This window comes from Perna viridis, chromosome 13 (assembly GCF_037379345.1).
Source record: "Perna viridis isolate PV_CMFRI_1.1 ecotype Kerala chromosome 13, ASM3737934v1, whole genome shotgun sequence".
Taxonomy (NCBI): Eukaryota; Metazoa; Mollusca; class Bivalvia; order Mytilida; family Mytilidae; genus Perna; species Perna viridis.
The window spans coordinates 715,064-742,510 of record NC_142457.1 but is presented as its reverse complement, the minus strand read 5'-3'; the positions used below and the strand labels follow the sequence as shown (position 1 = coordinate 742,510).

Genomic DNA, 27,447 nt, shown 5'->3' with positions numbered 1-27,447 from the left:
GAGCAACTCGGCGGGTGTTTCTAGAAAAGCAGAGGACGCTTACCCTACTGGTGCACCTGGTCCATGCACCCAGTTTTTAGTGGACTCCGAGTTGCTCATTTGCTTTTGTTACTTTGTATGTATGATTTTAGTTACTTTATGTTCTTTGTTGTCTGTTTTCCATGTCTGGTCTTTGTCCCTGAATTACATTCTTTTGATTTCCGCTAAAACCTTGGTTCCCTTGATTTCTCTTGCAGCACATGCGCTGAGTCTATTAATAAAATATTAAGAAAGTAGTCTAATTAGAATCGAAATAAAACACGGAAGCTCCGGGTAATCAATGCGACATCAATGGCCAGCCCGTGGTAAAACAATAATAATTCAGTTTCCATGACGTGATTAACTTCTTAAATCTCTCTTGTCCTGAAATGCATGAGTAAGTGATTATGCCATAGGAAGTAATCAATCAAACTTCTTAATGGTTCAAATGATATGCTTTATTCTATTAGGAAACAACATTTTGTCATATTGTCGTACTCTTAATACGACATTCTATTCATTCAATGAAATGTGATATTTCTATTACTGATTATGTAACGATTATGTAACAATGATTTACTTCCCTGATTCAGTTTGAGGATGAATGGGAAAATTGAAATGACAATTGTAATTATTTGCTTGATAACGGGTAATTGTATTTCCTCATTTATTTTCAGGGCAATAGTGGTGATAACTTGTATTACTATTTTAGAATAGAATTAACTATTACAATTTTATCAAACAAGTAATATAACAAGAATAGGTATGGTGTATATGTCAAAGAGACAAAAGTCCCAAAAATCCCAACGGAAATGCAAATGTCAGACTCCCATTGGTCTACATTGAACGACGAGGAAATCTTCATACTACAGGATATACTACAGGACATACTACAGGACATACTACAGGATATACTATAGGACATACTACAGGACATGCTACAGGACATGCTACAGGACATACTACAGGACATACTACAGGACATGCTACAGGACATGCTACAGGACATACTACAGGACATGCTACAGGACATACTACAGGACATGCTACAGGACATACTACAGGACATACTACAGGACATGCTACAGGACATGCTACAGGACATACTACAGGACATACTACAGGAGATACTACAGGACATACTACAGGACATACTACAGGACATGCTACAGGACATACTACAGGACATGCTACAAAACATCATTATACACAGTGAAACAAACTGCCACTATATACATGTACTCAGGTAACATTAAAATAAACTAAACGTAAAAACAAAGCAAGACATACAGAGGCCAGACATTCCTGTCTTTGGAGGCAAATGCAACAAGGTTAAAGTATTTTGGCGTGATCACAATCCACCCCGTTAAAATCTTATCAATTCGTCCCATGCTGGGTTAATAATCACAATTCATCGTAAGTCATACAATAAAGACACAACCAATATCATGGCAAAAACTGCTACTTATTGGTTAATATGAGTATACCCAATACCAAGCTCCAAGGATACAAAAAAAAAAATTAAAAAGAAATCTCTATCCCCTTGTTTCATATTTAAAATCAAAGGGTTTTGGAAAAATGGGATGCTTTTCCGCCACAGGTGTAAATGTCCGTTGTGGTCAATATTATAAAAATGGAAAGTACAATCTTTATTTTAGTATGAAATGACATAACTGTTGTCGATAATTTTCATATGTAGCAAAAATTATAGGGCTAAACTATATCTGACACGCATTGATGTAAACGATATATTCAATTTAATAAAGAAAGTGCATTTTGTTTCAAGATGAGTTGTAAGAAGGCCTGTTTACATTATGTCATTTTTTTTCAGTATTTTTCATTGATTGATATCAGACCGTCTTTTATCAAAAGAACTAATTCAATATCGCAAATATCAAGCATAATCAATCTATAGCCATATAATAAAGATTTAACTAAGTTTACCATATTGCAGTCGGAATATCGGAAAACAGTTAGAATATTGAATTTTTTAAGTATTACTCCATCTAAGAATCATGCACAATGTGATTTTTGGGTAAAAGGCCTACATATTTTTATTGTTGATATTTTGTTTGAAATGTCATAGTAAACAGAATTTAACATGTGATTTTTCATATAACCTGTGCTCTTAGGAGATAAAAATTATACAGAATGCGCTGTAAATTTCAAAATTAAGGGAGATAACTCTGTAAATGGCGCTCAAATACAATAGAATCTACTGTATTTTCAATGTCGATTATCTCCTAAGAGCAGGCAGATTTGAATGAATAGTTACACATTTCTTAGTATAGACCCATAAAACAACTTAATTACAAAAATACAAATATGTAGCCTTTTTTTGGAGTGTATCATAATTTTCAGATTTTGCATGATTCTTACAAAGACAGCTACTTAACTCCTTCAGAAGCTTGGGAAAAATGTGTTGCAATTTATCTTATGCATCGTAGTTTCTGTTAAACTGGTCAAAATCAATAACAAATGCTTGTGTTAGCAATACAATGCATGACTCATTGTCCTGAAACAACTTCTGAAAGAAACATGAAAATGTCTTCAGAGGAATGAAAACATATATTATGCTTTATCATTTCTTCGAATTACATAATCAAGCATGTATTACAGTTGTTCTTTAGTTGAACGACCGATGATATGAAACAAGCAGTGTATTATAACGGAATTCAAACATACAAATGGTTCAGTTTTAAACTTACAATTACCGAAAGATAAAACATCGATTTACTTTTATTGTAAAATTTTCATTTTATAAGAGAGTTTTTGGTATGTTTTTAATTTGCAAAGAAACAAATTTGTAAACGTATTTAGTGTCAAGTATGAATTTGATTCTTCTTTTTTGATTTTCTGTTATTAAGAACTATGCATATCAGATTTTGCAAAAACGTTTATTTTTCGTTATCAAATCAGTTTATGTAGAACATATTTTCCGAATTAGGAAATAATAAAGTTACCATATTAAACAATTTACATACACTTTTATTATCTCATTGATTGATATGGTTTGTCCATCTTTGCCATAAAGACCAGGATATTTTACCATTTCCCCTTTATATGTTTGCCTAATATATTCTTCCTCATGCCATTCTCTGGATTATACAATTATGGTCAAGTCCCAACAACAACATTTCGTAAACTGACATCCATGGTGAACAGAAGCACCTTAGGAGGGAACATTTTAACAAAACAATAACATCGCTTTTTTGGATTCTCTGTGATGTTTTCTGACAGGATTCACAAGCTGTCGTCAAGGTGCATATATCTTTCGGCCTATCTCTATCGTATAACTTGCAAGGGGCAACTCACATCATACATCTTGAAAAGCACTGGACTTGTAAATGGTGCGAAGTCACGTCTTGGAAAATGTCATGAACATGCATGATTAGTTCAAGAGAAAAATAGTTATTAGAGTATCAATATCGGATATTAATAGATCGATAGGAATGGCAATACGGGGATATGACTTTTTGCCTTACCTATAGATCGATCGGAATTGCAATACGGGTATATGACTTTTTGCCTTACCTATCGATCGATCGAAATTGCAATACGGGGATATGACTTTTTGCCTTACCTATAGATCGATCGAAATTGCAATACGGGATATGACTTTTTGCCTTACCTATAGATCGATCGGAATTGCAATACGGGGATATGACTTTTTGCCTTACCTATAGATCGATCGAAATTGCAATACGGGGATATGACTTTTTGCCTTAACTGCTGGTTTGACTTTGTGCTTAAATACTGCTGCCACGAAATAGTTTGATCTACACAATGTTTACATCTCAAATGTATTTGTTACGCATGATAATCGACTACCCTGCAGTTATGAGAAAAGGGTCTTTAAAAATATTCTAAAGCTATTGAAAATGTTTCACACAGCAGTATAAAAGCAATAAAAAATACACTGAGAATAGAAATATGGTCGTACGTAACCTGTTACATAATATTTAATTTCTTTTAATCTTAGAATATTTTGCATTTGTCAATAAGATCTCCTATTGTATATATATTTACACATTTAGGGCATCGATCGCCTTGACCTTAAACCTGAACTCGATCTCTGATAGCCTTTACCAAACAACTGATGAAATATAATTAGTGTAAGTAATTGTTATAAAGTATTTAATCTAAGAACAGCTGTTTCATTGTTTAATGATAAGCATTTTAGTGTTTATCAATGAATAATTCTGATAATTCAATGTAAACAATTATGTTGTATTGTTTACGTGACTATAGCCTTGGGTCCCTTGATTACTCTCTTTTACAACATTTTCTTCCGCATTTTGATTTTTTAAATATATTTCTATAGCTGTATGAAACAGTACAATCCTTAAAAACGAAATGGAATCTACAATTCTGTATATGCTACTGTAGGAAAATAAAATTTTAAGAGATCATCATGACTTAACTTCAGTTCGATATCATTTTAGTGTTAATTTTGATTTTAAAAATGTGATGAATATATATTGCACTTGAGGATCAACGAAAAATTAAATCGAGTTAAAAAAACAAGCAATAAAAAAAATGAACAAAAAAAATTCTCATCTTCTCATTTCCAATGTTTTCTGACAGGATTCACAAGCTGTCGTCAAGGTGCATATATCTTTCGGCCTATCTCTATCGTATAACTTGCAAGGGGCAACTCACATAGGAGGTAGACCTAGGGTTAGGGACACAACTCATAAAAATCATTGGAACGTTTGTATTCAGAATTTTAAATTAATATATGTAAGCATCTATTTGACTTGGATGGATTTTATTCTGCTTCAAACGAAAGCTTGAGAGGCTTTGGAGTTGATATGATACCAACATACCACTAATTTCAACAGTTGAGTCCCTTACCCTAGTTCTACATCCTTAATATGAATACATATTTTTGTACAATTCTGTTTAAGAACATATATACTTATGGTGGGGTTCAGCCCTGATAAGCATGTTTAACTCCTTCACCAACTTTATTTCTCTAGCCAGGAACCAGTGGTTTTCTTGTTGTTTATGTTCATTGTTATTTTTTTTAAATATTTTTTGTAGATAATATAATTTTCGTCTTGTATGAATAGTTTCACATCGATTATTTTGGGGCCTTTTACAGCTTGCTGCATTGTTTTGGTATTGTGGTCGAAAACCATGTGGTGATCTTTAGAAGTTTAATTGTTCGTTCTTTTTTCGTCACATTGGCAATCATATCACATTTCTTTTTTGCATATCGTTAGGTCAAAACTCCATCCATTGAACATAATCATTACATGAAATCGTCCCGGTTTAAATTATTGCATCACATGATAATTTCGACAAATTATGATTTCAATGTTAGAAAAAAACGAAGGTTTTTTAAAGACTTATGCGCCTATAAGTTTGGATCATTTTTTATGATTATTTTTTCATCAAAAAATTATGATTTCCGATTTCAGATTTATTGAATACACTCAGACACATACATAAATATGAGTCACATGAGGTCAATAGTATATAATAGTTTTACAAACAACAACGAAACGAGCATGCGCAAAACATACATACAATAGTACAATGAACATACAATCATTTCAGTTACAATAAAGTAGAAACATTTCTAATAAATACTGATAACGATCTCAACACAGGGATATTACAAAATGATAGGAGACCTTCCATTTTCTTAGTATTCGGATTTATGTAGTAGTATTTTGGTAAATATTTTCCCCTTATTTTGACAATTTTATCATTCGTGCAACAGAAAAGAATATGAAACTCATCACCAAAGGTTTGGTTACATAATTTACAGATACGTTCATGTCTGGAGATACCAGACCATCTACCAGTTTCGATCGGAAGATGTAAATTAGATGTCCTCATCTTTGTAATTCACACTCTGTGTGAATCCGATAATTTCAGCAGGTATTGTTCAATACCAAAGGAGTTCTTGACTAGAGAGTAAAATTCGCCACGGAAAGCTAGTTGAATATCATTGAACCATGTTTTAATAAATTGATCCTGTAGGGTAATTTGAGCATGCTTAATGCTTACGTATGAAAATTGGTTCGTGTATACCTCACTCATACCAATATCATTAAATATTTGTTTAATAAATTGTATCCATCGAAAATTATAGACACCGTTGTCTTGAAGAAAAAAACATCAGTCTATATAAAATATTACTCAGTTTACCTTCACATTGTAATAATTTTATCCAAAAAGAAACTATCCTAAGTTTAACACGCAATTCTAATGGAAATCTTCCCAATTCCCCGTAAACCATGAAATTTGGCTTAGTATTTCGAACTCTCAAAATCCTCTTGCAAAACTTTAGATGGACTTATTCAATTAAATACAAGTCCTCATAACCCCATACTTCTGAACCATAAAGTAGAATCGGTTCAGTCATACAATCAAATAATTTTAGCTGTAAATCGATTGGTATACGTTCATTTTGAACTCACCTATAAATACTATATAGGGCTTTATTAGCCTGTTCTACGCGTTTTTTTTTTTCTGGTCTCAATAAAACAACCATTATATTTAAATATCACACCAAGATAGGTATAAGTATCAACAATTTCCAATTTTTCGCCACTTAAATAGAACTCCATATTTTGTCTAACTTTTCACTTGCTAAAAATCATAACTTTAGTTTTATTTGTATTGACTTGGAGCTTCCAAGATTCATAATAAGAATTAAAAATGTTCAAAGAATTTTGCATGCTTTCCTTTATTTCTGATAAAATAATAGTATCATCAGCATACAGAATAACAAATATTTATAAAAAATGTGGATCTCCTCTTCTAATTTGCTTTGTACAATTTCAAGTGGTAATCCGTTGATCCAGATCATTTAGAAAAATCGCAAACACGAAAGGCGATAGATTTTCTCCCTGCCTCACCCCGGTAAGGCAGGGAAAAAAGTTTGACCGACTCCCACTATACTCGACACAAGATTTTATATCATTATACATATTATATATCACCCTAAAGCACTTTCCCCTAATTTCAGAATTTTTCAGTTTTAACCATAACCCATCCCTCCAAACAGTATCATTTCTAAAATCAACAAATGTGCAAAAAAGCTTTTTTCCAAACGAAAAATATAATTCTATCAGTGAATGTAGAGCGAAAATGTTGTCAAGTGTTGAGTAACCCCTTCTGAAACCGGCTTGGTTTTCCGAAAGGATGTTCAATTCATTCGAGAACAAATTCAATCTGGTATTCAGAATACAAGTGAAAAGCTTCCCGAGACAGCTAATTAGAGTTATCGCTCTAAAATTATCTGGGTCAAGGGGGTTTCCCTTGTTTTTATAAATTGGTTTGATTATGTCACTAGTCCAGCTCTTTGGAATAATACCACTATTTAATACAATATTGAACAATTTACAATACATGCTATGATAATGAGGTGGTGAGTATTTCAAATATTCATTAATGATCTTGTCCGGACCAGGGGCTTTATTATTTTTCAAATTTCTAATTGCCTCTTGAACCTCTAACTCGGATTGTGTAAAATTAGCCGATTTTTGTGGATTCCATTTTATGTAAGTACATGACTTTTTATTACTAACATTCTTAGTAGGAGAGGAAACTAAACTGAATTGTAAACGATTATGGGCATCAGAGAACATGGGATCAAAATCACAAACATCAAAATCACATATATAATCAAGCATACTATTCGATAATAACAAATAATCGACAAGACTAGCATCTTTGCAAGTTGTTTTACCAATAGCTTTATCTTTAAACAATCTGCCATTAGCAATAAAAATAGAACATCTTTTACAGAAATCAATCAATTTATGACCATAACTTTTTACATGGGTATCTTTTGAAAATCTGTTTACAGGAATATCCTTCTTAAGAAGTTTATCACAAAACAGTTTGGTCTCATTTACAAAGCTAGCTACATCAGTAATATTGAGAATATAAAAAAAATTCCGAGACTATATCAACAATATCACACAATTTACCGCTTCTAGAATTGAAGTCCCCTACAATCGCAATATTGGTGCGATTTTTTGAAAATAGAATCATTTCATTTTCTATTTCTATAAATGCTTCCTCTGAGGAGTACTTAGAATATTCAGGTGGTATATAAACACAACCCAAAAGAATATCTGATAATGGTAACTGATTCTTACCCTCAACATAAAATAACTCTTTTGAAATTACTACCCACTGTATAAACTCGGAATTCGAGTTCAAAAAAGTAAAAAATTTGGACAATGACTTCTTATAAATTATTGTAATACCACCTGATTTTCGTTTATATTTTTTTCTACATTTTGAGTAAAAACTATATTCATCAGGTAAATTCAAGTCATCTAGTTTATTAAGTTTCGATTCTACAAAAACTAGTAAGTCGTAAGATTTAATCAATTTTTCTAAATCTGGGTTCAAAAGTTTTGATTTCAGACCACATACATTCAGGAACGATATGTTGATTTAGTTTACATTGTTCGATTGTTGACCTAATTCAGTGTCTAATGTGTTGTCCTATGAGTGTCCTTGATCTATCGATTAACCAGGTATATAGCGAGGAGGTTCTCGGTGGGTAGTAGGATCGTAAACTTGACCGTCAACAATAAGTTTATCGTACACGATTTTGGCGTTTTTCTTCTGTCTCCGGAATTCTTTAAATTTTGGAATTAATGTTTTGCGTCTGTCGTTGACCTCTTTTGGGTATTGTCGGTAGACGGAAAATTCAGGTTTATTTTTCAGTTTTTTCAGCTGCATATTTTCTGACAGTTTCATGTTCGCTAAATTTAATGAATCGGGCAATAATGCCTCGCTCTCTTCTGTCTCGACGTTCACCAAGCCTATGTACGGTTTGGAACCTTATATTGTCGACATCTGGTACCTCAAGTTCGTTTGTAAGAAATTCTCGAAGTACAGCCTCTGTATTTTCTTCAAAGCCCGTAGTATTTCTGATACCGTCAAAGATCAGATTGTATTTCAAAGAGTGTGTTTGGAGTGATAAAAAATTTTCTTTAAGCTCTACGTTTTGTTGTAATTGTCTATTGGAGTTTTCAAGATATACGAGACGATCCTCGACTATATTATGATGATTCTCTTATTTCTCAATAATAAATGAGTTATTTACTTGGGTTTCTTTTATTTCGTCTATTTCAGGTCTCGTCTGATAAATATTAGTTTCAAAACTATGTAGTTTTCAGGCCATAGGGTCTAACAAATCTAGTTTTGATAACTTTTCGGTCAATATTTTTTCTAGCCTTCTCAGCCTCTCACTCATATCGTTCATCATTTGCGGTGCTGCAGTGCTACTAGATTGTGATTGTAGTTCATTATATTGCGTGGGAACGGGCAAGACAGGTACTGACGTAGGTATCATTTGAGTATTTTGGTTTACCACCCCTTGGCCTTGGGTTTGGACTTGTTGAAGGGGGTACTCTGTAGAGATGGTGGAGGCATAATTTGATAGCTCTGGAGTTGATTTGGACTATTTATATAGTTAGTGTGTATAAGACTCCTGTAGGCATCTACGTATGGTCCATGTAATGTTTCATTAGCTTGCAAAAGTACATGAGAGGTGTTGTTTTGATTAGTGGTCGCCATTTTGTTACTGGTTTTCTCGGGTGGGGTGTACCCTGTTTTCGAATTGTCACTTTTTTGTCGCTTTTTACCTATAAAAGAACACTTCAAATCCTTCCTTAGTTATCATGAATCAAATATATATACTCAAAAGTTCATGTAGATGCCTCGAACAGTGCAAATAATGCATTTTCTTGTAGGTCCTATTCGTCAATATGCTACCCGTTCCGTCATTGGTCTATTATCTATTATGGAAAGCCTTTCATTCTGATAATATGAATGATCAAATGACACAGACAAAGCGATTAATTATAACAAACAAAACTGTCACAGGGTGAATAATTATTACAGACACAAATGCATTTATGGTAGCTTTGTAAGCGACTAAAATATATTATTTATGATTTAATCATTATCTGTGTTCAAGTAGATTGGAAAGGGACCATAACAGATTCCAGATAGGCTATGACAAGTACCCCCATCACTGAGCATGTTTTATCGTATCTAATTAGTCTGTACTTGTACTGGTTTGCATTTCCCTATCACCCATCTAATTTTTTTCTTAACTAATTAGTCTGTATTTCTACTGGTCAGGCCAATATAGTTCATGAATGTAAGAGTTTTATGTCAAGTCGTAAAACATTAAGAATTGACACTAAGAAGAAATTTCATAAGATTACCGTCTTCAGTTCGGTATTACTATTTGTCAGCTTAGTTAGATAAGTTAGTTAGTTCAGTTAAGTCTTCCTCAGACAAAGGTAATAGTAAGCAAAAGTAGTCTTATCGATACTGTTTAGATGCTTGTATTCTACAAATATATTTATTTCTTAATAATCAAAATAGCATGAAACTGTTTCAAAGGACAACTGGAAAACACTTTATTAGTGCATAATTGTTAAGTTATTAAACCGCTCAGGACACACTCTTTATTTATGACGATTATGCCTTTTTTTATACAATTCCGTTTATAATATAACTTAAATGTACGTTAAAAGAGAATAAGAAACATTGACGTTTGGACCGAGGGAAGTTTCATTAACAATGAATAGTCGGAAATAGTAGAAGTTAACCGAAGAACTAATCTCCTTACACTAATAGTATAACTTAATGAACACAAAGAAACGAATCATGAGCACAATATCATAATTAAAAACAAATACATGAAAGTAGTAAACACGAGGGCAATTTAATGATCTACGTGACGCCATCTGTAATCTAAATAATTATTATCAATTCATTAAACAGAAAAATCAATCTGGTGATTGGACGTCTCCAATCCAGGGTATCATAGAATTGGGCCAAGGTTAGAGCAATATCTTCATAGTTAATTTTCAGAACAACGACAAACATCAATACCATAAAGGAAAGTCTTCTTTTATAATAGAGGATGATCAAAAACACTTCTTCTATTGTATTCTAAAAAAGACATAGTTGCATACCTTTTATTTATTTACATTAAATCAAATAATATTGGACCTAAACAATACAATCGGCTAGAATATTTTTTTCTTAACTTTCTATCTCATTTCTTGATGCTATATTGTTTGTTTTAACATATCAGTTCTGATTAACAAAACATCCAGTCTACTTTGCTATAGTTTCTAATTGATACATAGATTTTTATTGAACGAATAATACCAAACAAAAATATACAAATTTTACTTCATTATTGAATATGTTGTAACTAAAGGCGTAATATATCCCTTCATGAAAACTGATTTGTGCAACGTGTCATAGTTTTCCTTTCCTAATTCGACTACCCCGGACTTGACTTTTGATGTGCAACTCGTCGGGTATTTCTAGAAAAGCAGAGGACGCTTACCCTACCGGTGCACCTAGTCCATGCTCCCAGTTTTTAGTGGATTCAGAGTTGCTCATTTGCTTTTGTATGTATTATTTGTGTTACTTTATGTTCTTATGTGTATATCTGTTTTCCATGTCTGGTCTTTGTCCCTGGATTACATTATTTTGATTACGGCTAGAATCTGGTTTCCTTGATTACTCTTCAGCAGTGTTAGAACCATATACATATACCCAAAAATAAGTTGAAACTCAAAACAACCAAATAATCGAAAGCCGTATCAGGCATCAACGAGTTCTTTCATATTTTATCTCACAGATGAGGCATGAAATACTTATTTAGATGTTACACCGTATTCGCCACCAACAAACATAATACTGACTTGAATTCACTCACCTGCAATGTAATGCATGCCGCTGACAGAGCAGAATATTTCCTTCATTCCGAAGCAATTGAAATTTGACGTTGTATCTGTTTTAGTTTTTGTGCGCTGTATTGTCTGTTTTATACCCAGTTTTACATGTAAATCGATGTATGTCTTTGCTTATGTTGTTTATGTGTTTTCTTTTTTAATGTGTTGTTAAGGTCTTGAGATTCCTGTGCATTTGATTTATTATCCTTTTGTTTATATTTTTAAATTAAACCCTTCTTCGTTGTTTAGTCATGTTTCATTTTTTTTCTTGTAAGCTGTGTTATTGATTGATCGAAACATTCTTGAATTAAACCTTTACTTTGTTTGCATTTAGTATCACAAATCACATTTGAAGGATTAAATTCAAGGTTTAATAAAATTCTACTCTGGTAATCTACTTTTTAATTTTTGTCTTATTCGTGTAAAAACCATTTTGCGAAAATTCTTTGAAGAGAGCACTTTTGAAATATAAAGATCATAGACAAAAATATCATCCTGAAATATTAGTTCCAAATGCAACATGAAGGGTAATTACAAAGTTTCAGAGCTGATAAATTATTGACAGTGGCCATAAGGATAGTCAAAGGGTGAGACCGTAAACAAAGTTGCAATATCAGGGCAAAAACCGAAAAGTTTGAAACCAACGCAAAAGTCCTGACTTGGTGTATTCTGATCAAAAGTAGTCAAAATTAAGCTGAGAATATGTACTTTAAAATCAAATTCGTAATTAACTAAAAAATGTGTATGAATATATTTTACATGTGCGAGTAATTTGCCTCCATGCTGTCAGTTAACAGAAAAGGTAAACATGTGGATTTTTAATATTATCTATTCAAGTAAATTTTGTGAAGAATTTTTAAAATCATCATACCATTAGCACAATGATTTCAAAAGCCGTTTTTTTTTCAAGCTTCGCAATGGTATGCAACTTTAAGATGCCATTTGTTTTTGGAATTTACAGTGAAATAGTGAAACTTTGAAAATTACTTTTTTAAAATGTAAAGTAATGGAGAAGTTAGAATTGATGAGATTTGAGTTGCATTGTTTGAAAATTTCAAAGTCAAATAGATCTAATTCAGGGACAAAGGCCAGACGTGGAAAACAGAACACACAACAAAGAACATAATATAACCAAACCAACACGTACAAATTAACAAAAATTAAATGAGTAAATATAATAAAACTGGAAAAATAATATCATACAACTTTTATCTCACTAATTCAAAATTATGTCTAACCACTCGACAACTATCCACGTATTATATTTTTTCTCCGGTCTTCTATGTCGATATCTTTCATATTCAAAACATCGTCGGGAATACTAATCACGTAAAGTAACGAAAAGCATTCGGAGCACGGTAATGTGATCTGAAGGAAAAACACGTAGATTTTATAAGATTAATGACCGTCGTATTGATGCTAACGAACGATATTGTCTTGCTATCATCGTTCTACATATGATAACTAAACTTCCATGGCATACTTATTTTCAGGATCAAAATGTAATTGTCAATCAAAGTATGTTTTTCTTTCATTTCAGTAAAGAATACTTTTTCTATGTCAGACTAACTTAGTAATTAAATTAGTATTATAGAAAATTATATTTAAGTTATAGGCGAAACAAGCACAACTTGTTCCAAATTATCATCTTTTGACAAAAGATGAAAATATATATACCAGACATGAAATGTTTCAATCGAATGTTTCTAATAACATACTGATCGACATTGATCAATATAAAAAACAACTTATTTAATTATCTTGCCTACAATGCCACTCACCGAAAGATCATTGCACCTTTCAGGTAAATTACATTTGACGAAAAATATTCCGCATTTCTACAAAAGATATATATTTCAGCAAGCAATGAGTTTCTTTTCTAATTATAACGACTGATTCATTTTGCTTATTTTCATGCTGTTTTCAATTATTTATTAAATGTCTATTATACAAATAAAGTTCTGATGTCTGTTTTACATGCTTCCATTACAAATGTAAAGCAATATAAAGTCAATGTATATACTTGGCGACAAATAACTTTGAATCATATATCATATTACGAAATCAAAATATACGACATGTCATACATGTATAGGGAAAAGGCATGAACGTAAAACAACTTTATCTTTTTTAAAAGGAGACACACAAATGTAACAAATATTACTTAGCAACTGCTCAAATGTAAGATCTGGATAAAGGCATAAAAGAATGGTAAAATTTCAAATTCGATGAAAATTGAAAACATGTGATAGATGTATGTCGTTTCTTTTTCACATTAAAAAAAACATACGATCTTTATATTTATACATCAGTAACCTCAATATATAGGCGATATTGTCCAGTATTTTTATGTCAGATAATCACGTTCGTGCAATATGATATCTGCTCGGGGCAATATTCATGAAAAAAACCTATATAATTGTGACATAACAAAGCAGATCAATTTATGGTTTGACTTAAACTTTGTTAGTGCATATTAAATATTAGATCTTCGGTATTTGAAAATACATGTTTTGTGACTTTTTTTCATTTGTTTCATTCTGTCAACTGATTCTGATATCATATCTCAATCTGTAAATCTAAGAGATCAAAGATAATTCAAAGTAATTAAAGAACAAGAAGCTAAGCTGATTATTAAATTTCGTTCATGCAAATTACAAAAATCGTGTATAATTTGACAATGCTCGCTTTTATTATTATTTTTTTTAAGGAAATCGTTATTGAGACTGCAAAATTGAGATGAGAGTTTAATCGAACCACTTAAAGAATAAAAAAAAGGTTTTTTTCTTATAAATATGTGAACTCATCATGCATAAACCTCTTGATGATTTGAATGTGGCATTTGTAGTTTTAGTTTAATGACAGTTTCATTATACAATACAGATAAATGCACCTGCTTATACTACGATAATCATATCCTTATCGGTTTGAATTGAGTTATTAATGTATGTTTAAATGTTGATATCGTAGACATGCTCTAAAACATGACATATCCTTTAGTTTGGCAAAGCCGTGATTGTAGCAAGGCATTCGTTCAATGACTCAAGCTTAAGGGCTTTTTGTGGATATTTTGGTGGCTTTAATTAGGCTGAAAATTTTGATTTTTGGCAAGCAACTTCACTATGGGTTCCCGTATCGTGGGATGAAATGTCAGGTGTGTTACACTTCTACCTTCTGTTAATCAACTTGTTGGGTTTTTTCTGAAATATTTGTCCTTGAAAAGGGATTTAAAATCAAACTGACGAAATTATTACTTTTTCTAAGAAATTAAATTTGAAAGGCTACATTAAATGTATCATAATATGATAAAGACATGTCATTAAATATTTATCACCTAATCTACCATCGTGTTGTCATGGGAACATCTGATAACAATATAAACACTAAAATACAAGCTTAAACCGTACAACGCAGTATAACACAACCAAACCAGAAAGGCCAAGGGGAGAACACTGTATAAATGATAAGTTCATTTTTCAATAATTACCGCTCTAAATGCCCGTAACAATAATAAATGCTGGCGTTGAATCATACACATGTAGACCAACATCTTGTATTTGTAGTTCAATTTAAAACATACATACAAATGTTTATTAATTACGATGGAAATCTTGTTCATATTTTGTTTTCTATTTCAAAATATTAACCATTGTGCTTATCTATACATCATCTAGTATCTTTAATTTAATATCTTTATTGGTAGCAGGATGAATGTGTTTTAACTAAAGAAAATGGCTAAATTCAATTAGATAGACACATTCATTCATCAATGTAAACAAACTCCATGTGTCTGACGAGGAGAAGAAAACAACTCTAACATTATTGCCTAGTAACGTGTCAGATATGGCTATATCTTTGTTGTTAAAAGTTTTATAAAATTGCTTAAGTAAAAACATTTTATGTAATTATTGATATGACCCATGGGTGAAAACTCCATATCTTTTCTGCCTTAAATATAATCTGGAATATTCACGATACTAGATTAAATATAATCCCAAAAGGAATGTTCCCAATGTTTTCTTGAGGTAGATAATGTGTCAACAAGTAAATACTATTATGAATGTCCTTGTAACTCTTGTCACATAACTCCTTCTGGGAAATGATAAAAACAGTGGTCTCCTAAATATTTTAACTCTATAATATTTGATGCATATCAGAAAATATGTGATATTAGATACCCCACAGACAATATTTGTCACTAAAATTCCCTTGCATTTAAGATTCTTTTATTCATGTGTGTCCTTTTTGTGGTTTGTCCAAATTTCGCTAGTTCAAGAATTTTGGAATTCATGGATATTCTTAAAGTTTTCAGTTTTCAACTGAATTTTCCTTTCACCTGCTAAATTGTATTCAAATTCGTTGTTTGTCCAAACCACACAATATTTGTACTCGGAAATAATTCCGAATGATACATAAAAAAATAACAAAATGGGGGATATCAAGGAGGATCGATTCATGGGCCAAAAAAGTTCGAGAATATATTGGCAATGACACCCAGAGTAAACGAGAAAACACTAAAGTATAAACACAGATATAACACGCATCCCGTATAGTTAATTATCAAATTGAGCAAACGCACGCATGCATGTTTGTTGTCTCTTTAAGTTTAAACATATTGTGTTTCAACTAGACTTATCAAAACAGTAATACATTATAAGGGTTCGGAAACAAACCGCAGCTTATTTTATTCAATCTTCAAAAAAAAAATACTAGCACATTGAACTATCATGCTCTTATACGTTCGTTTTACATGATATTAATGTTCTTCTTTAAGGATCCGGTGATCTAATTATACATTTATAATTAGATCCGGTGATCTAATTATACATTTATAATTAGATCCGGTGATCTAATTATACATTTATATATTTATTACACATTTATAACAAATCGATGGAAACGGAAAACTATTGACCAAACTTTTCGACAAACGTGATGACTTTTCATTCAGAATTGTCAACTTTCCTTTCATCTGTGGCAACATCCCTTCAGCACCTGCGTATGGAGTGTTCATATCACAACTCATACGTTATGCCAAAGCTTGCCGAAACTACGCAGAAGTTTTGTATCGCGCTAGAACTCAAATAGGGTTATGTTGCTACAAGATTGAAGTCATCACTACAGAAGTTTTATGGTCGTCATTATGAACTCGTGGATCGTTATGGTGTATCCATCTGCACCATGAAAACTGATTTATTCAACGGTTCGTAGTCTTCCTTTCCTCGTTTGTCTACCCCGGACTTGACTTTTTGTGAGCAACTCGGCGGGTGTTTCTAGAAAAGCAGAGGACGCTTACCCTACTGGTGCACCTGGTCCATGCTCCCAGTTTTTAGTGGAGTCCGAGTTGCTCATTTACTTTTGTTACTTTGTATGTATGGTTTCAGTTACTTTATGTTCTTTGTTGTGCATGTCTGTTTTCTATGTCTAGTCTTTGTCCCTGGATTGCATTATTTTGATTACCGCTATAACCTTGGTTCCCTTGATAACTCTCTAACAACAGAACAAAACATTGAATTATTCTTAAAGGTGTAATCTTATACCTTAAAAGGAAAACGATTTGTAGATGCCTAACAGTTGTACTGTTTGCTTTCCCTTAATTGATGTTATCACATTTCTTCTGTTTTCTTTTGTGTGCTCGTTTACATGTCTTTCCTCCGTTTCAGATATATATATATATATATTTTTTATCGAATATATGCAAAGTTTTGATGGGGTTAAGTATAATCTGTTTATTTGCCTAACCAGTAAAGGTTCAATTTTTGATCAAGTATATGCGTATTACTGATTGGAGTTAAAAAGAGTAGAAATGAAACTAACCAGTTTTAATAGCTGTCCACTCAATAAACATAGAGAAACTGATAAATGGATAACTTAATTTATAAATATTGTATTTATTTTAATATGACGAACCCTTTAGGTTTTGTAATTAAATCCTTCAATGGTTTCATACTAGTATGGACAACAACGAAGTGTCAATAATGGAGTAATGGTTTCATACTAGTATGGACAACAACGAAGTGTCAATAATGGAGTAATACAGGACATTTAAACATTAATACAACCAACAAAAATGGTCTATATACACAAGGTAGAATGGTCTATATACACAAGGTAGAATGGTCTATATACACAAGGTAGAATGGTATATATACACAAGGTAGAATGGTCTATATACACAAGGTAGAATGAAATTAAATTTAAACGCTAAAGGTAATGGGGAAAACATCACATGAAAAACTACAGCACTAGTAATACTAATTCCGCAAAGAAGGAGTAGTATAAGGTTACACTGCAATTATGTTAATTACTTAAACGTGTCATAGTTTTCCTGTCTTCTTTCGTCTATACCGGACTTGACTTTTTATGAGCAAATCGGCGGGTGTTTCTGGAAAATCAGAAGACGCTTACCCTACCGGTACATCATGCCCATGCCCATATTTTTCTTTAGTGGAGTCAGAGTTGCTCATTTACTTTGGTTATTTTGTATGCGTTATTTTAGTTACTTTATGTTCTTCTGGTCATTATTCTTAGATTACACTCTTTCGACTTCCGATAAAATCTTGGTTCCCTTGATTACTCCTTAAGCGTCAAGCTACAATAGTTTTGCTCCAACACACAATATGTCAAGAGGTATAAACCATGCATTTAACATCAGAAAACAACGGAATAACTCCATGTGTAATATCATTTTTACAATTATAAAAGAATAAGTATTTTGATCGGAAAATTAGAATACCAAGCTATTGTTCTTGCCACTTCAAATCAGCTTACCGTTGATGACTCCCCTGTCTTTTCTTTTGAATAACCTGTATAAAAAGATTGATCGTGTTTTTGCAACGGATATATGATATTTTACTTCACTAAGTTTTATATAATTCATCATTTTTTTTTTTAAATGAGGACAGCATCAATTCCAGTCTTCAATACATTAGAGAATGAGTCATTTCACATATATTGCCTTTGGAGTGGTGTATCTAAGTGCTCTGGTTAAGTGCTCTGATATAAACACACTAGTTCAAATCGATTACGAGTGTCGAAGAAATACAATAACTGATGGGAAATATAAAACAGAGATAAATCATTGACTTTATGAAATTATTAACTTTAAAAACATTAGTTAATGAAATTAAACGACTTATTTGATGTCTCATGACCTTGAACAACAAATAACAGTCTCATGACCTTGAACAACAAACAAACATGTTGTTAAATACGAAAAATACAATAATACTGGTTAAGACACTATTAGAAATAAATACATAAAAACATAAATAAAAATAAAAAAAAACTTTAAGGCTAACAATAACATCAACAAATATATGTAAAATACGCTATCGACTGCTCAAATATGGTAATATCCAATGTACCTATACCGCTGAGTCGGCGAAATATCAGACACCAAAATAGGTTGACGACCGATGAAGTGTTGACTAAAGATTGAGGTAATCAATAGGACTTTCAGGCAGTATACTTCGGTAAATGATTTTTAGATGACTTAACGGAAGTTTTTTTCGAAGTCATACTTTCAAAATTAAACTTAAAGCGAAATAAAAGATATCCATGATAACATCAAAGTATCTTTATCAAAGGAATATAATTTCAAAGGATGTGGAAGGAAAAACAAGAATCACAGAAAATTCATTCTCATTAAAATCAAATATAATGAACATCCAGCTTATCAAGCAGAAAACAAGCAGAGTTTACAGTTTTCATTGTATGTACATTTTAACTAAGAACGTCAGCATCCTTTGCTTACAAAACACATCTGAATTTAAACAAACGTTTTATGTTATTTCTAAAAGAGAAAATATAAAATGTACGCAAATTTTTGAAAGATGGTTAATTGAAAACACGTATACAATAGTTTTTTCCATGTACTTTAATCCACTGTATTCTCAATATAGTATCGCTGATTAAAGACAGCGTTAATTTTTATGTTTTAATTGTTAATTTTACCGTGCTAGACATATTACATATAGTGGTAAGGATTCTGGGACAGGGTAACATTTGTATGTTGCTACAAGATTGAAGTCCTCAATACAGAAGTTTTATGGTTGTTACAATGAACTTGTGGATCATTTTGGAGTATATGCACTATGAGAACTGGTATGACTTTTAAGGATAATCTCCTCGAACGGTGTTTAAAGAATAAAAATAAAGTGACTCAAATTAAACGTAAATAAGAATAATGAATGAATGAACAATAGCCACATATAAAATGTAAAAAGGAACTACATACAAATAAAACGTAAACAAATAAAGAAAATGAGCCTATTTTTTCGGCCTTGGCTTCGTCAGGGGCAAAACGTATTTAGGAAAATACTAATAAGTGTCGACCTCTACCACAGAGACAAGGTGTCTTTCAAAATTGACCTTGATCATTGTGAAATATGCGTCAAGTTCAAGATGAAAAATTGTAAATATAAAATTGTAAGTGTGCTAGAGAAAACTGATGATACGCTGTTCTAGGAACTTTCGTTTTAGTCATAGTTTTCCTTTCCTCTTTCGTCTATCCCGAACTCGATTACTCTTCCTTTAAATATTGTTCACTTATTCCTTGATTGTGTTTTTAAAATAGTGTAAGTCGCTAATTATACCGGTGCACCTGGTCAACGCTCCCAGTTTTCATTAGATACCGGGTTACTATTTTTGTTTTTTGTTTTTTTTTTGTTTCTATGTATGAGTTACCTTGATTGATCTGTTCTTTCTTCAATGTTCGTTATAAATGTTTGTAATAGTTTTTAGACTACAGAAATAACATCAGTGAATTACATATGCTTATACTTGAGTTATTTTTAAATACATGGATACAAGAAAATGCTTTAAACGACGCTCAACTGCATGCGCTTCTTGCCATATCTTAGTCATTCATGCATACAAACTGTATTCATTATCTGCTAAATATTAATGTTCAAGCTCAAATCACAACCAGCCTTTCTCTTATGGATTGCAATTCTGCTTTTTTCCAGGATCTACCATTTGAGGTATTGTACGAAAACCAAATGCGAAATCAATTTACTATTATAAAACTGCACATTTTTGCAGTCACATAAAATAAAACCTATTACAATCATAAGAATGTTCGCTGCTCTGTAAAAGAATAACAAGAAATTCAAATATTTTTTTTTAATCTTGAAATAATGAAATTATGAAAAGAAAAGTGGAGGTCACTGGGCAATGATATGAATGCTACGAAATGGATAAAACCAGAGGAGTCCAAAAATGGGTGAACATGAGCATATAATCGTAGATTGCTTTCCCTGTAGAACGCCTATACACTTTCACTATAATATAGTATTATAATCAGGCGCGTAGCTAAGGCCAAATTGAAGTGTTGGCAAAAATTACGGCAGGGGGTCTAGGGGGCAAAGCCCCCCCCCCCGAAGCTCCGCGGAGATAGCGTTTTAGAGCATCATTTATGCCTCTCTCCAGGATGTCTTTTATCTAAAAGAAAAAAATGGCAAAATTAAGTGCAGGCAAAAGCTTTTTTGCCTAACGGCAGCTACGCGCCTGATAATTTAACTGATGTTTTTACTGTCTTTTAAAATAACTTACAAGCTTATTATACAATAGTGTCGCGTATGAAGAGGTCTGTATGATCATGATATATTGACTGCCCAAGGGAGAATGATATTGCCAGAAACATTGATGGTGACTCGGGCCGCAAAAGAGAGCATTATCAACGATAAGGGCGATCTCACTCCTCTGTGGCAGTCAATTCATCCATAATGCCCTTTACATAAACGGCTATTATGTTATTTTTATTAATGAATATGCATGGGTATTAATCTATTAATCGTGTGATAAGCCCCAGGTATTACATGCATCATGTGATAATGACCGTGTGATAAGCCCCAAGTGTTACATGCATCATGTGATGATGTCTTCTTGACATTTTAAAGCACATCAATAAATAACACGAGAGATTACGCTTGAAACATGTGTGCAGAAGATCGAAATTTGCATTTTTATATAGTCGGTACTCTTGTATTGGAAATGTACCGCATTTTGCAAACATACTGTCAACAATTCATCTTGAAATTGGCCATGACGTTTTACTTATGACCTTGGCTTCGTCTGTTTATGTTTTAAAACAGAAGACCTGAAAATGTAAATTGCTCTCAAGAGTGTTGAGCATTACCATAAACTCTCAAATTACATCGGGTTTTAAGTTCATTATCGTAAAACTTGTGTCTTTTGTTTCCATGAAACCTTTTGCATTCTACTCAATAGATCGATGTTGTTATCAATATCTATGTGAAGTACGGTGTATGTTACACTTCAACGACGTAATTTTATGACATGTTAATTGGAAAAATGGCATAATTCGCTACATAGCGGGGTTTGAATTGAATTCAAACTGCTATCAATGATCTTTGAAAATGATTTATGACTTGTCAGCTGGTCCATGGTTCACGTGTGTCAGGTTACATTCTAGTCTCGTTAATTCGATTGATGTATGTTTACTATCACTTAGATCGTCATTAATTATACACAAGAATTGACTTGACCATTAATGTACCAGTCTCAAGGTACCAATCACATTAATGTACCAGTCTCAAGGTACCAATCACATTTATCAACTTTGTTGTATATCTTTAACTCATCTTTTTGTTGTTTTTTTCCGCCAGATATTTATCAGATTTCACTCAAAAAGAAAGTCAGGTTTAAGGAAGTTAAAAATTGGCTTTAATTTTTTCAGAGAAAATCAAGAGCACCAATATAACGACGACAAGACAAAGACAACAGACACGCACAATAAAGAACATAACCAAATTACCAGCTTATGGTTATAAAAGTAGATATCGGCAAAGCAATACCGAAACGTCAGCAATGGTTCAGATACATAAAAATCCAAAATTATGGCCTGAACCTGAACAAGAAACAAATGATCTATAAAAGCAGTGTAGCGAACCGAATTAAAAAGATTACACGGGGAAAAAATGATAAGGGAAACAAAACTTCACACGAAAAATCTAGAGAACTAGCAATTTGAACTCCCACAAAAGCACGGGTGTGCCATGAGGTGTTCCGGAACGGTTAGCATGTCCTGCTCTGCCAGCAGCGACCGCCATATTACAAGTGAGTAAAATCAGGTAATAATAATGAACCTTCCCAACACATGTCAAAGACTATTCACACAAAGGCGAAAATCATTTATTTCCACTACGTATCATGTTGTAAACGTAGTAACTAACTTTGGAGTAGTGGAAGCATATCTAAAATAGACAGATTTAGATTAAGGTTACACAAAATCACCATATATCAAACTCTATAATCAAATATTTTTGAAACCACCAGAATGAGCAATCCTAAATCCAGTGAAATGAGTACCATTCCGGGCCCCTGATGTCACTTCCGGACTTGTATTTTATGGAAGTAAATATTGCAAGTATTTTAGCTTTTTTGTGCTGTATTTAATACGTTGTCTACATTGTTTATATAGAACCTCTCTGGTTTAGTGTTTTGTCCTTGGATCATGATCGATAATTTTGATTTGTCCGTGTATGTTGATGCTTCGGTAGTTTTTGTCGATATTGTTGAACATGCCAAGGTATAAAAATGGCTACATTAACATAATGAAAGGAGATATTCACTCTTTTCCAATACTTCTTACCGGAATCATACCATAAAAACCTAGATAGGAGAGTAGAATTATATTACTCCCTTGAGTAATACAACATCACTTTATCATTTCTTTAATCATCGAAATATTATCAGTAATAATAACAAAGGTTCTCAGAAAGATATAATTCACTAGATTTACTTGATTACTTCAGGTATGGATAACAATAATACAAAAACAATGATTGAACTCCATCTCATACCTACTAAACGCTGACCCGGCCTTGATTTTGTCTGTCTTCATATTTTTGCATCATATGCTGTGTATCCTTATTCAGATTTGCATTTGTCCTACTGGAAAGAAATAAAAGCATAATTATATATGGCTTGACATCATTATCTTATTAAAATGACGTGGAAGCAAATTTCGTTTGAATTAAGATTTGCGTAAAAGTTATTTTTGTGTACAACTGTATGTATAGTTTTGTTAAATGGGCTTTTGTCATTTGATTTTTGTTTGAGTTTTAGTGGTGTATCTGTGTGTGTATTTCATGATATGCATGCTTTGTTTGCCGAAGTTATTCTCTATTTTCTTTCCTCTTTCGTCTACCCCGGACTCGACTTTTTATTAGCAACTCCGCGGTGCTTCTAGAAAAACAGAGGACGCTTATCCTACCGGTGCATCTGGTCCATGTTCCCAGTTTTTTAGTGGTCCGAGTTGCCCATTTACTTTTGTTACTTTGTATGTATTATTTTAGTTACTTTATGTTCTTTGTTGTGTTTGTCTGTTTTTCATGTCTAGTCTTTGTCCCTGGACTACATTCTTTTGCTTTCCGCTGGAATCTTGATTCCTTGATTACTCTTTCAATTTATTATTGCAGGTTTGTATTTGTATTTGTGTGTTTTCTGTTATAACATACATGCATACATGTATGTTTCAAACTACCTCGTTCACTATTTTGTATTTGTTGTCTTATTTCAATGTTGATTTCTATTTGTTTGTATGTATGTGTTTTTCATTACCTATACCTCGTTTCTTACTTTGTTTTTGTTTTTAATCCAGTAAAACAAACCACAAAAAGGTATGTGTAATTGATTCGCTCAAAAACAGTTCAACATATAGATATCAAAAACATAAATGGCCATTTGTGTTCTTTTCTAGTATACAAATGTATAAAATTAGTGGGGTTTCTTTGAGTTTTTATTAAAAAATTTCTGATGTTTGAAATAGATCCGTATATTTAACTGCTTTTCAAAATTGGTTATTTAATCTTCCTTTTACATGGAGACATAATGTGGATATTTACAAAACCTAATTTTGCCACATATGATAAATATATATATTGCTCAATTCTTTGACGATTATATGACAATTCACGTGATAATCATATGATTATCATATATAAATTAAAACATATATTAATCATACTACGCTTGATTCACACGATATTCATACAACTCATTGTTTAATTGATATACATGTAATTATGATAGTATCTATTCAGTTCTAATGGAGGTCATTTTGCTGGTGATTTTTTTTTTTTTTTTTTTTTTGTGTGTGTGTGTGTGACATCTTGGTTCCCTTATTTTCAGCTTTTAAATGCTTTTGTAACGTATTTCATTCCGGTCGCTAAAGTGTGTATTTAGATCCCCAAATATTTTTGATTGTTGACACATTTGAATCTTCATCCAACAGCTGACGCTTCAGTAATTGTTGATATCTATTGACACAAGAAGGTTTTTTTATCGCTTTCCAGTAAGAAAGGCAACATTAATATACAACATTTTTGTGACGCATAAACAGAGAACAATAAAAAAAATCATATTGTACAATTCAATTTTCTTTTCATTTTTACAAAAATTTAAATGTGAACGTTTTTATTTCCACGGTTGTTGACTTTCGTGGATTCTGTAAAGTGGAAATATTTGCGGGTATCAATTTTCGCAGTTTAAAAATTTACAGCATTATTTAGAGTTAAAACATAATTTCTGCGGGTACTATTTTTCCCTTTTATGCTTTCCGCAAAAATTGAGAAAATTTATAATTTTACAGTATTCACATTTAAGATTCAAAGATTCTTGTAAATGCAAGGACAGTCAATATTCCACATAGTTCTATAAACTATATTAAATATTGTCTATTTTATTTTTTGTCTATTATTTCTTGTAAATTTCGAGTTGATATTCTATTTAAATTGAATAAAAGTATATTAATGCTGAAACATAAAGATGTAATATAAAGATCATTTATCAAATGGCCACTTTAATTATTAAACCATATTGTGACTTGCTTTGAATGCAAACCGACTTCGGATTGAACTTTGAACTTTCTACGAACTCGAAGTTTTGTCGTTGAATATGTAATTGGCAGATTCATTTGCTGGTGTGAAGGAAATAAAAATGTCCTAATAAGACTGTTTACTGATTGTTTTGCTGATGGCTTCTCTACAGGGCTTAATCTACAATCTTATAATCTATTTCCCGTTTCTGTATTACACTTTCATCCTATTGGAGCGATGATGGAGAGGTTTTCTCTGAAATTATTTTTTTCCTAGAAATGTATTTTATTACTAGTATTTGTTTTATCATTGTTTTGATGTTGTTTTTTGTTTTGTGTTTTAGGTCAACAAACAATTGATCACAACTTATAATTTATTTGATATTATTGGTAGTAGAAAAATCATAGTAATATATACGACCTTCTAACGACTATTAAACGGCTAAAATATAAATTTCAGGATGTTTTTTTATTGAGGACCAGAAACGCAGGTATCTGAGTGAAATCCTACTTTATGGACAGTTATTTCTATATCCGACGACTTATGACATTAACACAGTTGAAGGTCTAAGTTTAGTCTAACGGGAAGTTCTCTGTTGCGCAAATCATTTCGTTTGTTTGTTTGTTTGTTTGTTGGGGTTTAACGTCCGAGCAGCAATATTTCAGCTATATCCAGTCGATGAACATGAAATTGATGATAAAATGAACATGAAATGATAATGAAATGAAAAAGGGATGGGACACAAGGACAATGGGGTCGAAAAATTTTGATTGCCACTGAAAATAGGGAGAGGTGGGTAGGATCGGGCAATTTAGCCTCCTGTGGCGGAGCCCTATGGTTTCTACTCCGGGAGAATACCACAGTAGGGTTCTTTAACGTGCGAGGAACGTGACATCTTTCCCAACACGGTGCACCACTATGGTTTGCGGTCAGGTTTTCCGTATTATAGCCTGACAACCCCAGCTTGTAACAGGCAAGGGGTACCCCATTCCACCACCTGGGGCACACATTCGTGCAAATACAGACGCTTAAACATGTGAAAAGGGAACAGATATGGTGAAACGCAACAAACGTATGACCTTTATAAAAATAGTAAAAACAATGTACTTACAGAGATCACTGAAAGGTATTCATTAAGTATAAACACACCTTCAAATAAGCTCTGAAAGTCCCCAACAACAAAAGTTATGAAATCCCCGGTAACAGAACGATGACACTTCTTCAAAATAAATTTAAAAGTAAAATAACGACACGAAGCCTCATTAATGAAATAAGTACAAAATCATTCATTTTTAACCAAGTATCATGTTGCAAGCGCATGAAACAACATGGAAAAAGTGTACAAACATCCGAAATGGAAACAAATAGATTAAGGCAATGAAAAATCACCATAAAATATGCATCATTTATCAATTATTTGTTAAAAATTATTAACTAATTTTGAACTTGATATCACAATGCAATACATCGTGTGATAAATACCAACGCGAGGCAAAATATTTAGTATAGATTTCAAAATAAATAATTTTGTTTGTTTGTTTGTTTGTTGGGGTTTAACGCCCGAGCAGCAATATTTCAGCTATATTCAGGCGATGAACATGACGTGGATGATAAAATGAACATGAAATGACGATGAAATGAGAAATGGGATGGAACACAAGGATAATGGGGTCGAGAAATTTTGATTGCTACTGGAAATAGGGAGAGTTGGGTAGGGTCGGGCAATTTAGCCTCCTGTGGCGGAGCCCTATGGTTTCTACTCCGGGAGAATACCACAGAAGGACTTTTTTAACGTGCGAGGAACGTGGCATCTTATCCAACACGGTGTACCACTATTG

The 27,447-nt window shown here is 32.4% G+C and overlaps 1 long non-coding RNA gene across 4 annotated transcripts in view; it reads right to left on the bottom strand.

Moving 5' to 3' along the window:
* LOC148599154 (uncharacterized) overlaps window positions 1-26,993 on the bottom strand; it is a 47,966-nt gene extending 20,973 nt beyond the window's left edge. Inside the window, exons 1-3 of one of the 4 annotated variants that reach the window (XR_015918159.1) lie at window positions 26,721-26,993; window positions 23,594-23,684; window positions 18,537-18,571 (exon numbers count right to left, since the gene is read on the bottom strand). This is a non-coding gene — a long non-coding RNA (uncharacterized LOC148599154). Of the gene's footprint in view, window positions 1-17,936; window positions 18,572-20,411; window positions 21,210-22,910; window positions 22,985-23,593; window positions 23,685-26,720 lie in introns of those variants that run through there. The other 3 variants (XR_015918158.1, XR_015918160.1, XR_015918161.1) reach the window with 3 other exon arrangements.
* Between the last annotated feature and the right edge of the window lie 454 nt (window positions 26,994-27,447).